The following is a 13,308-nucleotide window of genomic DNA, read 5'->3' as shown; positions in this document are numbered from 1 at the left end:
AACATCCTTAATTATACTACAGAAGCAACTGAAGGTTAACAAGAAGAAACATTTTTCCTTTTTTTTGCCTTTTCTATGTGTATAACAACTTTTCTCTATTCATGTGTGGACTGTTTGCTTTGAATTTTCACAAAGCGTTTTTAAAACGAACCTTTTTTTTTTTTGGACTAAGAGATCTCTGCTATTTGTGGATGACGTGGTTCTGTTGGCTTCATCGGACAGTGACCTCCAGCTCTCACTGGAGCAGTTCGCAGCCGAGTGTGAAGCGGCGGGGATGAGAGTCAGTACCTCTAAATCCGAGGCCATGGTTCTCTGTCGGAAAAGGGTGGAATGCTCTCTCCGGGTTGGGAATACAGTACTGCCTCAAGTGGAGGAGTTCTAGTATCTCAGGGTCTTGTCCATGAGTGAGGGAAGAATGGAGCGGGAGGTCGACAGACGGCATCCGCAGTAATGCGGGCTCTGCAACGGTCCATCATGGTGAAGAGAGAGCTGAGCCAAAAGGCGAGGCTGTCGATTTACCAGTCGATCTACGTTCCTACCCTCACCTATGGCCACGAGCTTTGGGTAGTGACTGAAAGAGCAAGATCGCGTATACAAGCGGCCGAAATGAGTTTTCTCCCCCAGGGTAGCTGGACTTTCCCTTAGAGATAGGGTGAGGAGTTCAGTTATCCAGGAGAGACTCGGAATAGAGTCGCTGCTCCTCCACATCTAGAGGAGTCAGCTGAGGTGGTTCGGGCATCTGGTCAGGATGCTCCCTGGACGCCTCCCTAGGCATGTCCCACTGGGAGAAGGCCACGGGGCAGACCCGGGACACGCTGGAGAGATTATATCTCCTGGCTGGCCTGGGAACGCCTCGTTGTCCCCCCAGAGGAGCTGGAGGAGGTGGCCGGGGAGAGGGAGGTCTGGGCTTCCCTGCTTAGGATACTGCCACCGTGACCCGACTTCGGATAAGTGGTGGACAATGGATGGATGGATGGATGGATGGATGGATGGATGGATGGACTAAGAGATTTCCTTTGGTATGCGTTTGGCCCATGCCTGATTCTGCTTTACTTACCAGCAGCTACACCACAGACACAGTTGCACCACAACAGTCCCAGTTCAACTAAAGTGCTTTTAATTCAAACAACACCTTCATATGGGCCTCTTTTGTTTTGTTCACAACTCTTTCTCTTCTTCTTCTTTTTCTTCCTTCTTCTTTTTCTCCGCCTCCACTCTCTCCTCCACAGCTGACTCTATCTCTCTGTCTGAGTCGAGTGAAGGGCTCACTTTTAACTTCGGACCTGGAAGTACTTCCTATGTTGAATTTATTGCACTTCCGGGTCAGGCCAGGACCACCACAGTTCTTGTAATATCCATATCCAAATCCCCACTCCATTGGACCTCACAGAACCCGAAAGGGCTGGCACATGGGACCACGTCTCCCATGATGCCCTGCAGGTGATCATACTGGGCCTTGCCAGATGGGATGCTGCCACCCAGTGTATGGTGGAGTATGCTGTTCCCATAGCAGACAGTAGACCAGTGCGCTGACTTTCCAGGTTCCCGAGTCCATCCCAGATGCCACTCAGTGGTTGTTAGGACGCCACCTCTGATGTAGCCGCTGTCACCACCATGTCCTGGGATGAATAGAAGACATCACACCCTTCCTGGCCTTCTGTTATCAAGGCCTTCTGGCCAGATAAGGGAGCAGCATCCATACTGGCTTGGTTTGTCCGTCACATGAGGCAGTTCATTCCCACTTACACCCACATTTCAGGTCAATTTAGTGTCATCAATGAAAAGCAGCATGATGCTAAAAGCTTATATATTAATTCTTTGTTAAATAAAATTGGTGGCACAATAACTAACTTCTAAGATTTTGGGTTCAAGTCTCCACCAGGTTGGTGTCCATGAATTCTCTTCCTGCGCTTGAGTGGTTTTCCTCCAAGTTCTCTCATTTCTTTCCAAAGTACGGTTCTTCACATGGATGCCATAGAGGAACCATTTTTGGTTCCTAAAAGACCCATCCACAGGAAGGTTCCAGAAAGAACCTTAGTTTATTTAGACCCATAACAGGCTCCATACAGTGAATAACTAGGAATAGACAGTAACCAATTTGTGAAATATTAATGGCTCGTGATCTTCATAGGACTCTTCCTGTATATGTCCAGTAACGCAGGCCAAGCCCAGTTGGTGTCCTGCAGCCCTTGGGGGTTTCTGATTTGTTATACTTTGTTAATCCCCGACGGGAATTGTCTTTCTGCATGACCTTTGAGGTCAGAGCAGAGGGTCAGCCATTGTACAACATCCCTGGAGCAATTTTCAGGTTAAGGGTCTTGCTCAAGGGCCCAGCAAGGAACGATCCGTTCTAGCAGTAATGGGATTTGAACCGGCAGCCTTCCTGATGCCAGCACAGATCTTTAGCCACAGAGGCACCACTCACTTTAGGAGGTGCAATGTTCCTGGCGGTATTGCAATACCAGGTCGAAGCATGAAGTGGATGGAGCAAGCCCCTTGTAATGGATGGAGTACATGAGCTGACGTCCCAGCCAGGGTCGAGCAGGGATTCTTACCCGGTTGGGAAGCCAGTGTAATGGAGATGTTGCCTGGTGACTACTTTCTTCCCCGATACGCTAGATGGCAGCATCCCTCGACTTCAGTACCCATTCCGATACCTACAGGGTATGCTGGGAACTGAAGTCCCGGTGTACAGCCCAGTTGGGTTCCACAGGTGCCACCAGGGGATGCTGCACAGGGTTTATAATCCCAACTTTGTGAGACTTCCACCTAACCTGGAAGTGCTTCCAACGGACCAAGTCCTGGCACCGGAAGTACTCCCGGATCTGAGATAAAAGGAGCCGCTCCGCCTCAACTCAGGGAGTCAGAGTCGGGAGGCAGTGGGCAAAACTCATCAGGACGATGGAAGGAGGACGTCATCTATTTGTGGTGGAGTGTTTAGGCTGGTGTTTGCATTTGAAAGTGTTGGTCGAAAATAAAAACATTTTATTTGAGCCCAGTATTGTGATTGGTGACATTGTGTCTGTGGTTTAGGGCTCACTGGCGCCCCCTTGTGGTTACACCCTATTCCGTCTCCTTGTTCCAAAAATTCAATGTAATATATGGAGGAACGTATCAGATATTAAGCTGATAAGAACTGATACTATACTTGATCTTAGCCAAAAAGTTTTTTAAACCACAAAGAACCAACTTTATATGCAAAGAGCTTGTTCCGGAATGAAATGGTGCTTGGTCAAGCAATGGAGCTACGAGGAACAATACGACATAGCAAAGAAGTGTAAAATGCCATTAAAGAACCAGTATTTTTAAGAGTTTCCATCCATCCATCCATCCGTCCATTGTCCAACCCGCTATATCCTAACACGGGGTCACGGGGGTCTGCTGGAGCCAATCCCAGCAGAGCACAAGGAGCAAGGCAGAAATAAACCCCCGGGCAGGGAGTTAAGAGTTTGGCCTGTGATAAACTAATCTCCTGTTCTAGATTTGCGCCCTGAAACGATCGCCATCACAGATTCCGAAAGTGGACAGAATAACGTATTTTACGATCTTCTTAACATGTAATAGAACAAACTCTAAAACGCCATCGAAAACAACCAAACAGGCTGCCCGTCTCCAGATAAACTTATTTTAAGCCAAGCAAGGACACCGCAGCTTATTTAGATTACGTCTACTGTATATTGAAAGTATTTTATTTGGAATCTGTTTAATCTTTATTGAACAAAAAATATCAAAACCGAAATGGAAAACTATTCTCTCCAGGCTTCCAGTGATACACCGCATTATTTCCGTCGCGTGTTACACTCTCTCCCCTGCTTGGAGATAAAGCCGAGCACATTTTTATCATCCCTCCCAAAACACAGGACCACAGCATCAACATGCAAGGTGTGAGTTTTCATGTAGATAGCCTCTTTTAGTAATAGAAAGAACAGAGATCGATAAAGCACAGAAGATGGTAACAGCTGTAAGCAGCCTTGTAGTGAGGCTGTAATCCTGATGAATAATGTTGCTGTCATAACAGCGGGGATAATTTAATGCTGACACTTAGCAAGCATGATAAATAGCTTGTCAGACATAGGCAGTGACAGAGTCAAGTGAAACTGCCCATGACAAGTTCTGAAATATTAATCTTCTACCAGACTGTGACTGTGCTGAAGGGGTGGCGGCGCGTCCAAGGCTCCGAAAGTCAGGTTCCCTTTGAGTATAAATTACATATTTTAATACGATATATGCTTACAAATTGAACTAGTGTTGGGGAGAGCTCTATGTAAATATGAAAATGCCTTCTGTGCTTACTGAGAAAGCTACGTGATCACTGTTTGAATTTGGTGCTCTTAGTTAAATCTTTCGGAATCATTTATGGGAAGACATATACACTCATGTATAGCATGCTTTTTATTTATATTCATATATACTGTTTATATATGTGTGTGTGTGGGGGGGAAATCAAGACATTTTACACGTGTATGGTAATATTATACATTCACCTACTGTATAGGGCAGCACGGTGGTAGCAGTTAGGAGACCCGGGTTCGCTTCCTGGGTCCTCCCTGCGTGGAGTTTGCATGTTCTCCCCGTGTCTGCGTGGGTTTCCCACCACAGTCCAAAGACATGCAGGTTAGGTGGACTGGCGATTGTAAATTGGCCCTAGTGTGTGTGCTTGGTGTGTCCTGCGGTGGGTTGGCGCCCTACCCGGGATTGGTTCCTGCCTTGCACCCTGTGTTGGCTGGGATTGGCTCCAGCAGACCCCCCGTGACCATGTAGTTAGGATTCAGCGGGTTGGAAAATGGATGGATGGATGGAATACGACATATGCTTACAAATTGAACTAGTGTTGGGGAGAGCTCTATGTAAATATGAAAATGCCTTCTGTGCTTACTGAGAAAGCTACGTGATCACTGTTTGAATTTGGTGCTTTTAGTTAAATCTTTCGGAATCATTTATGGGAAGACATATACACTCATTTATAGCATGTTTTTTATTTATATCCATATATACTGTTTATATATATGTGTGTGTGTGGGGGGGGGAATCAAGACATTTTACACATGTATGGTAATATTATACATGCACCTACTGTATAGGGCAGCACAGTGGTAGCAGTTAGGAGACCTGGGTTCGCTTCTTGGGTCCTCCCTGCATGGAGTTTGCATGTTCCTCCCCGTGTCTGCGTGGGTTTTCCACCACAGTCCAAAGACATGCAAGTTAGGTGCATTGGCGATCCTAAATTATCCTTGGTGTGTGACTGTGGGTGTGTGTGCCTTGTGGTGGGATGGCGTCCTACCCGGGGTTTGTTCCTGCATTGTGCCCTGTGTTGGCTGGGATTGGCTCCAGCATACCCCCGTGACCCTGTGGTAGGATATAGCAGGTTGGAGAATGACTGACTGACTGACATACTGTATAGATACTGTGGAGCACCGGGGCAGGTACAGCTGCCCTAACCCCGACAAAGACAGGCAGGACACTAATTGCCACACAGCTCACCTTTATAGGTGGGGAAGTGCGTCCTACACTCCCCACAAGAGCGCAATGTCCACATAACAAAAGCACAGTCCTTTTCTTTCTTTCTTTCTTTCTTTCTTTCTTTCTTTCTTTCTTTCTTTCTTTCTTTCTTTCTTTCTTTCTTTCTTTCTTTCTTTCTTTCTTTCTTTCTTTCTTTCTTTCACATCCACTCTTCTCCCATCAAGCTTCGACCAATTTCTCCCGACTCTGGCTCGCCCCTGTGAGGATGGCAAGTCCTTTTATATTGGCCAACATGGAAGGGCTTCTGCTCTTTCGCCCACATGGTCTGTGAGAACCCTCATGCCACATGGCTCTTCCACTTCCACGGCACCCATGGTACCCAATAGGGCTGAGATATAAAACCCCAAGTCCCATGGTGCCCCATGGGAATCCGGGGCACCCCTGCAATCCAGGGGAGCCAGCATTTAGCATTTTTGGGGAGGCAGTGTCCTAATGCAACTGCATTCCCCCATCCTTCCATTTCTTGGGTGTCCTGGCTGGGTTGGGCTGCCGGCCGTCTCTTACAATACACATAAATATATTGTAACAGATGGCAGGAGTGAGCTGGTGTCCCGAACAGGACAGAATGGCAGGCCAGTGTTATTGAGGAACGGGGGAGACATTGAATTCAGGGCAGTGGCTCCCCCTGATACGCTAGATGGCAGCACACCCAAGCTAGGATTCCCCCACGGATACCTGCAGGTCATAATGGGAGTTGTTGTTCCATGGGGCAGCCCGGTTGGGTTGCCCCATGGGGTCTGCCTGGTGGAGCTGTTGGGATTAGAAATCCCTATTTTCTAACACTTCCGATCGACCCAGGTCCAAGATAAAAGGAGCCACCTTATCCTTCTTGAACTCTCATCAGCTTTTAGTGCAGTTAACCGCTCTTTGCTTATTTCCTCCCTCGACAAACTTGGAATTCATGGTCCTGCTTTGGACCTGTTCAAGACCTACCTTTCTGATTGATCTCTTTATGTCTCTTGGTCTAACTCCTAGTCTTCTCCATAGATACTCTCCACAGGTGGGCTTCAGGTATCAGTGTTGGGTTCTCTCTTCCTTCCTCTACGTTCACCCCTCATGCAGTGTCGTTTCTTCTCAATGGCGTCCTCTGCTACCTCAGTGCTGATGATGCACAGATATTCCTCTCATTTCTCACATAAAATCCACAGGCTTCATCTCAGATCCTCAGCTGTCTCTCTGTCATATCATCCTGGACTGAATGCTCATCACCATAAACTTAACCTTTCAAAGTCAAACATCCTGTGCTCACTTTCTGATTCTCTTTCCTCAGATTTGTCTCTAAGCGTTGCTTTTGAAGACGTCACCCTTTCACCATCATCACAGTCAGAAAACTTGGCATGACTCTGCACTCCTCACATTCATTCATCTTCATTAACCCAATCACAGAATTCAAGCCTTCCTCACTAACTGTGCCACACAACCCCTTATTCAGGCACTGGTTCTACCTCAACTTGACTATAGTCAAGCTCTCCTTCCTGGGGGATCTTCCTTCAACCGATATCGGACGTCTCCAGCTCCTCCAGAATTAGTCTCCTCGACTGGTGTTTTCTGTTCCTCATTTCACTCCTACTGCTTCTCTACATTGACATCACTGGCTTCCAGTTGCTGTAAGGATCCAGTTCAAAACTCTGATCTTGATCTATGGTTTCTCTTGGATGGTTCTGTTCTTCAATATCTCCAGTCTTTAGTTTCTTCATATGTTCCTTCAAGAAGTCTCCGACCATCTCTGAGGGCTGACGGTTCCTCCTCTTGCCAGACATGCCAAGACTGAACAAAGTTTCTCTTTTCTTGCTCCAAAACTGTGGAATGATCTCCCTTTGGCTATTTGAACTACTCACATTTAGGCGTCTTTTGGGAATGCACCTTTTCATGAAATATTTTGGAATTTCCTCCACAGGATAGCTGCTGTTGTACTGGCAAAGACTTTTCAGATACTGATGTGTGCCTTAGTCTAGTCACAAATATAATTATATAGTAGGAGTACGACTCCATCTTGCTTGGTTTTTACTTTCTCGTATACAAAGTATAGGGAAAGTATTGGAATCGTCCAAAAATTCCATTTCGAGATTTTGATGAATCTCAATGTTTTAGACCGCCCTAACTTTCTTTTATGCGAAGTATAGGGAGAGTATTGTAAGCATCCAAAAATTCCATTTCGAGATTTTGATGAATCTCGATGTTTTAGGCCTCCCTGACTTTCTCATATACGAAGTATAGGGAAAGTATTGGAATCGTCCAAAAATGCCATTTTGAGATTTTGACGAATCTCGATGTGTTAGACCTCCCTGACTTTCTCATATACGAAGTATAGGGAAAGTATTGTAAGCGTCCAAAAATTCAATTTCGAGATTTTGATGAATCTCGATGTTTTAGACCTCCCTGACTTTCTTTTATACAAAGTATAGGGAGAGTATTGTAAGCGTCCAAAAATTCCATTTCGAGATTTTGATGAATCTCGATGTTTTAGACCTCCCTGACTTTCTTTTATACAAAGTATAGGGAGAGTATTGGAATCGTCCAAAAAATTCCATTTTGAGATTTTGATGAATCTCGATGTTTCAGACCTCCCTGACTTTCTCATATACGAAGTATAGGGAAAGTATTGGAATCGTCCAAAAATTCCATTTCGAGATTTTGATGAATCTCGATGTTTTAGACTTCCCTGACTTTCTCATATACGAAGTATAGGGAAAGTATTGGAATTGTCCAAAAATGCCATTTTGAGATTTTGATGAATCTCGATGTTTTAGAACCTCCCTGACTTTCTCATATACAAAGTATAGGGAAAGTATTGTAAGCGTCCAAAAATTCCATTTCGAGATTTTGATGAATCTCGATGTTTTAGACCTCCCTGACTTTCTTTTATACAAAGTATAGGGAGAGTATTGTAAGCGTCCAAAAATTCCATTTCGAGATTTTGATGAATCTCGATGTTTCAGACCTCCCTGACTTTCTCGTATAGGTAAAGTATTGGAATCGTCCAAAAAATTCCATTTTGAGATTTTGAAGAATCTCAATGTTTTAGACCTCCCTGACTTTCTCACATACAAAGTATAGGGAAAGTATTGGAATCGTCCAAAAATTCCATTTCGAGATTTTGATGAATCTCGACATTTTAGATCTCCCTGAGTGTGTCTGTGTGTGTAAACACTATAACTTGAGTACGCTTTCACTTCAGTCAACCAAATTTTGCATACAAGTATTAGGTACAAAACCTAGATTTCTATCAACTTTGGGGCTGTTTCCGCAAACCAGAAGTGATACTTTACCTTTTATTCATGCAGCTGCAGAGTCCGATTTATTCAACTTTAGTTTTATACTAATTGTTCAGTATATTATTAATGTGATTTGATTTGTTGTTGATGGTTCTTTAATGTACATAATATAAAAATATAATCATTGTCTTGCGGTTTACTCCTCAAATATCCATCCCCATATCTGAGTATACGAGAAAGTCAAGGGGAGACCACTCCCAATTTTTTATCTTGTTCCCTGTTGCTTTTGCACCTTTTAATTACAATACAATACAATCCAATAAAATTTATTTTTGTATCACACAAGAAGTGCCACAATGGGCTTTAACAGGCCCTGCCTCTTGACAGCCCCCCAGCCTTGACTCTCTTAGAAGACAAGGGAAAATTTTCCAAAAAAACCCTTGTAGGGAAAAATAAATGGAAGAAACCTTGGGAAAGGCAGTTCAAAGAGAGACCCCTTTCCAGTTAGGTTGGGTGTACAGTGGGTGTCAAAAATAAAAAGGGGGTAAATACAATACACAGAACAGAACACAAGTAATCTTCAATACAGTATAATAGTGCAATAGAAATATTACAAGTACTGAGCAGAATTTAACAGTAGAGCAGCGTTTCTCAACCTTTAAGTATTTGCGACCTTAGTTTTCATAACAGTTTTAATCGCGCCCCCCCTAACGTTTTTTTTTAAAGGAGCCCACTAATACCAATTTGTTCTTTTTTAATTAATGATATATCATAGATGCACATTTTATTATACCTACTTAACTTTTATCGACATTTATCTAACTCTATATTTATTTTTCTAGTATCAGAATGTAGTTTAAGTTAATATGTTTTGGTTTCAATAGATGTCTTTTTCATATTTTCGATTCTTGTTTTCTTTTTTTCACGTCATTGTGCCCCCTTTTTTGTTAGGGGGCACGCCCCACAGTTTGAGAACCACTGCAGTAGATGATATCACATAATAGGACTGGGATTTGTTTAGAATTATTCTTGTACGTATTATAACTTGCTTTGTAAGTCACTTTGGATAAAGCTACCTGCTAAATGAATTAATAAATAATAATAAATGTACAGTATACAAGTATGTGGCCTGTCACATGCCATGTAGGACATCATGGCAGGGCATTTTGTTAAAAAAAAAACAAAAAAGGTTGATGTAAAGATTATCATAGTTCAGAACTGAGCTTAATTTGCATATGAATGAAGTAATTTTAGTTCAATTAAATATAATCAAAACGCCATATATACTGATTTCTTAAATGAAATTAATTAAACATTCCAAAATTAAGCAGCTATGCATGGGGTGTCCTTCCTTTTATCTTTCAACCCCTCCATTCATTCATTAAATCATTTAATTCAAACTGAGCACTTTGTTAAAATCTGTCAAAATTGTAGTGGGTCTTGTTTGAGATTCTTATATAAAATCTGAAAATGCCGATTTTTTTTTTTTTATTATTATTTGGAAAGGTACACAAAGGACAGAATAAAATAAGCAGACATTTTAAAGCATTGATTGAAATGTGTATCTGTTTGTAAAGAGCCTTGCAAATATTTATTTGCCGGCATATTCAGGCTGCCGTTTCCACACGAATGGTTAGTTAGTATTCTGTTGTATTATGGAGACGTTCTAGACAGCAAAGTGTGAAGAATGCTGGGAGGATTGTTTTTATGAGATAATGCATTTATAGTTAGTACACGTTGAAATGATTTGACAAGGACAGCCTGCTTGTCCCTGGTTAGAAAGATTGGGACCTGTGAACGGAAGCTTAAATTGATTTGATTCCCAACTCCCTTATCTGAAATGTTTAGAAATAGGAGACTTTTTATGATTTATTACTTCAAAGCAATAAAGTCTCTTGTTGACAAAAGCTGAGGACTTGCTCACTTCTTATCCTGTGAAGCGTATCTTTTATACTTTGGTACAAGTCAGGAAAAAAGGTTTGGTATAAAGCGGGTGCAATTGGTTGGGAATTTATCCCCATGTTACAGTATGTCAAAAAGCATTTCTACTTCATTTCCCGAATACTCACTGCTTGTAGATTAATGAGCCATCACTGAGATACATTTTTACAGAGAGACTCAAAAAGTCCACCCATCCATCCATCCATCCATCTGCTTTAATCCTGGCTTGTTCAGTGCACATCAGTCAGCCGCAGCCGGCAACAGAGAGAGCCCCTTTCTGTACGGTTACGCATTCACTGCCACACATCATGGGAAACACTTTAGTTTAGGAATCCATTATAAGCATCTATTAACAGCCTCCATGTTGGAAAACATTGTGGCCAGGTGCAGGAATGACAGGTCGTGGGCGGATAAAAGTTGGGGTGGCAACCAGGTCATCCTGTTTAATCACAGCAAAAAAAGTTCAACGAAAGAAATGCCTCTTGGATGCTATGTTGCCAACCCTCAGGGCGAAATACAAACAGAAATGGAGAGTCGTTCACTGGAGCTCCATATAGAAGGTTGCTCTGATCGTAAAAGACGCCTCCTTCCAGGCAGCCAGACTGCTTATATCGCACTGATCCGAAGGGGCGGGGCTAAGTGACCTCACAGGGTTGTGTATCGGAGAGAAGAAGAAGAGAATGTTAACCACAGTGCGCCTATCGCCCCGGTGAGTTATTACATACTTCAGTCAAACCCGTGAGGAGATCCTTCGATGTGCATGTGTGACAATATATATACTGCATATATGTTTATTTATATATAAATAAGCACATGGGAGGCAGGCTCTGTTGTAGGCACGGAGCTGGACAGTTTGACATCTGTGGCGGAGTGACGGGCGCTGAGCAGGCTCCTGTGAATAATGGAGAATCCACTGCATCCACTGACCAGGATCATCTCCAGACAGAGGAGCAGCTTCAGCGACAGACTGCTGTCACCATCCTGCTCCACTGACAGACTGAGGAGATCGTTCATACACCACACTATGTGACTCTTCAATTCCACCCGGGGGGGTAAACGCTAACATTATACAAAGATATTGTCTGTCTATATACCTGCATTGTTATCACTCTTTAATTTAATATTGTTCTTTATCAGTATGCTGCTGCTGGAGTATGTGAATTTCCCCTTGGGATTAATAAAGTATCTATCTATCTATCTATCTATCTATCTATCTATCTATCTATCTATCTATCTATCTATCTATCTATCTATCTATCTATCTATCTATCTATCTATCTATCTATCTATCTATCTATCTATCTATCTATCTATCTATCTATCTATCTATCTATCTAATGGACTTGAATAGTGACAATTCCATGTCTGACCAAGGGGTGGTCGAGGTACACTGACTTCTTCTCTCAATCCTTTGCAGACCATTCTTGGGAAATTCTACCGGGCTCCAGCGTCCGTGATGATGTCACTTCCTGCCCAGACGACATCAGTTTCCGTTTCCACAGTGACATCACTTCCAGTTCCACCTTCCATGATGAAGTCATTTCCGCTGCTGGTGGCTTTGATGACGTCACTTCCGGTACCAGCCCTCCATGATGACGTCACTTCCTATCCAGTCCTTTAAAGCCGCCATCTTTGTCAAATGTCATAGGTTCAGTTTTGGACTCTGACTTGTGAACATCTCACAGTTATTCAACCCTTTTGCAGCCAGGGAAAATTATACAGATGGCTGCCCCAAGCTTTTTTGATGACTTTATGTCATTTTTGTTACTTTAGTGGTACCTCGATATATGTCCTTAATCACAGCAAACCTTCTGGCAATGGCACGTATTGATGTGCCATTCTGGAAAAGTTGGACTACCTGTGCCAGCTCTGTAGGGTTCAGGTCATGCTACCAGTAATGACACTGACCATAGCCAAAAGTAAAACGAGTGACAAAACAGAAGAGGAGGGAAAAATGTCAGTGGCCTCCACCTGTTAAACCATTCATTCCTGTTTTGGGGGTCATCTCATTGTTGCCCCTCTTTTACTATACATATACATATAGTAAAAGAATGCACACAACAAAGTGAAAGACTTGTGGATCCACCCCGTATACTTGAAAAAAAGGTTGGGTAGATTGTTCTTTACAAACATGAGCTTCAAAAAGAGCTGAGGGGAAAAAAGGAAAGATGGCTGACATATATAGCCAGCAGACAGAAAGTGATGTAATAATGGGATGGTGGAATTCTGGGAACCGGAAATGACATCAGATGGAGGTGGGATCTTGAGGACTGGAAGAGGAAGTGAGGTTGGTAGTTTCCTAAGGACCAGAAGTGAATTTAGGCTGAGGGTTCTTCGGCTGGTCTGCAGGTAAAGAGGAGGAAAAGTTAGAGGGCAGTGCCAACCCCTAGTTTGGCGGGGACATACAGGTAAAATTTTTCCCAAGCGTATGTGTGTGACAAAATATATATATATATATATATATATATATATATATATATATATATATATATATATATAAATGATCCATATATACACACACACACATATATATATTGAGGGAGAGAGCGAGGGAAAGAGAGAGAGATTTTGTGACATTAGGTTGTGCTATACCAGCACTTAACGTGACAGAGACAGACGCAGGAGTCACACT

At 43.0% G+C, this 13,308-nt stretch overlaps 1 non-coding gene across 1 annotated transcript; it reads right to left on the bottom strand.

Moving 5' to 3' along the window:
• Nucleotides 1-2,983: 2,983 nt before the first annotated feature.
• Nucleotides 2,984-3,170, bottom strand: LOC114642007 (U2 spliceosomal RNA). Its single transcript, XR_003714421.2, has one exon. It is a non-coding gene; the product is annotated as a U2 spliceosomal RNA (small nuclear RNA).
• Between the last annotated feature and the right edge of the window lie 10,138 nt (nt 3,171-13,308).

This window comes from Erpetoichthys calabaricus, chromosome 13 (assembly GCF_900747795.2).
Source record: "Erpetoichthys calabaricus chromosome 13, fErpCal1.3, whole genome shotgun sequence".
NCBI classification, from domain to species: domain Eukaryota; kingdom Metazoa; phylum Chordata; class Cladistia; order Polypteriformes; family Polypteridae; genus Erpetoichthys; species Erpetoichthys calabaricus.
Note: the sequence above shows the minus strand (reverse complement) of the source record. Positions and strands in the feature narration are given on the sequence as shown.